This window comes from Dipodomys merriami, unplaced genomic scaffold (assembly GCF_024711535.1).
Source record: "Dipodomys merriami isolate MVZ:Mamm:240054 unplaced genomic scaffold, mDipMer1.0.p SCAF_29, whole genome shotgun sequence".
In the NCBI taxonomy this organism is placed as follows: Eukaryota; Metazoa; Chordata; class Mammalia; order Rodentia; family Heteromyidae; genus Dipodomys; species Dipodomys merriami.
The window spans coordinates 8,758,373-8,759,149 of record NW_027204381.1 but is presented as its reverse complement, the minus strand read 5'-3'; the positions used below and the strand labels follow the sequence as shown (position 1 = coordinate 8,759,149).

The 777-nt window shown below is 41.4% G+C and overlaps 1 non-coding gene across 1 annotated transcript; it reads right to left on the bottom strand.

The window, feature by feature from the left end:
• Positions 1 to 277: 277 nt before the first annotated feature.
• LOC138839029 (U6 spliceosomal RNA) lies at positions 278 to 384 on the bottom strand. The gene has a single exon (XR_011375812.1). It is a non-coding gene; the product is annotated as a U6 spliceosomal RNA (small nuclear RNA).
• Positions 385 to 777: the final 393 nt, after the last annotated feature.

The window sequence follows — 777 nt, the reverse complement described above, 5'->3', positions numbered from 1 at the left end:
CATATGGGTTGGGTCCATATCTTAGCTATGGCAAATAATGCTGCAATAAACATAGTCGTGCTGGTAGTTTTAGAATGGTCTTGTTTGTGATCATTTGGGTAAATGCCCAAAAGTGGGATTACTGGGTCATAGGGGAGCTCTATGTGGAGTCTTTTGAGGAACCTCCATACTACTTTCCAAAGTGGTTGAGCAAGTTGACACTCCCACCAACAATGCAGTAGGGTTCCCTTCTGTCCATGTCTCCTCCAGCATCTGCTGTTATTAGAGTTCTTGATTAAAAACTATGGAACGCTTCACGAATTTCCGTGTCATCCTTGTGCAGAGGCCATGCTGATCTTCTCTGTATCATTCCAATTTTAGTATATGTGCTGCTGAAGCAAACACTATAAGAGTCTCTTGAGCCATGCTTCCAGCCTGGCTCTTTGCAGATTAGTTGGGGGATGGAGTCTCAGGGATTTTTCTATCCAGGCTGGCTTTGCCACAAAAACCATTTATTATTTCCAATTAAAGCAACAGGAGATAAAATAGAAATAAGTAGAACTTATCTGCTCCTTATCAAGAATTGACCAGCAAATATTCTGCAATGACAAAACTCATTAGATGTGATGAGAATTTTAGCACAGATATAATATTAATTTCTGGTGACCCTAACAGTCCACTTACTCCTGTTTAGGCTGAATGCTACATCTCCAGCCCTCTCTTGTCATTCTGCCCCTATGCCCTTTGTGGCTCAAGATAGCCTGGTAGAATTAAACGAGACTCTCATTCCAGAAAGTA